Raw genomic sequence first — 453 nt, forward strand, 5'->3', positions numbered from 1 at the left:
ATATTCTTTAATTCTTTTACTTGTTTCAGTCATTTGACTGTGGCCATGCTAAAGCACTGCCTTTTATTGAACAAATCGACATCAGGACTTACTTTTGTAAGCCTAGTACTTATTCTATTGGTTTCTTTTGCCGAACCACTAAGTTACAGGGACATAAACACACCAACATCAGTTGTCAAGCAATGTTGGTGGGGGGAAGAAACACAGACACACAAATATGTATGTGTGCATATATATATATATATATATGATGGGATTCTTTCAGTTTCCGTCTACCAAATCCACTCACAAAGCTTTGGATGGCCCATGGCTGTAATAGAAGACACCTTCCCAAGGTGCCACACAATAGGACTGAACCCAGAACCATGTGGTTGGGAAACAAGCTTCTTACCACACAGCCACTCTTGCACCGATGAAGCCACTCCTGCACCTAAATATATATATATATATATA

General features: G+C 39.3%; 1 protein-coding gene across 5 annotated transcripts in view; it reads left to right on the forward strand.

The window, feature by feature from the left end:
- The window catches only part of LOC106873450 (dystrophin), a 562,674-nt gene that overhangs the window by 359,027 nt on the left and 203,194 nt on the right, over window positions 1-453 (forward strand). The window lies entirely within an intron of this gene.

Source organism: Octopus bimaculoides, chromosome 2 (assembly GCF_001194135.2).
Source record: "Octopus bimaculoides isolate UCB-OBI-ISO-001 chromosome 2, ASM119413v2, whole genome shotgun sequence".
Taxonomy (NCBI): domain Eukaryota; kingdom Metazoa; phylum Mollusca; class Cephalopoda; order Octopoda; family Octopodidae; genus Octopus; species Octopus bimaculoides.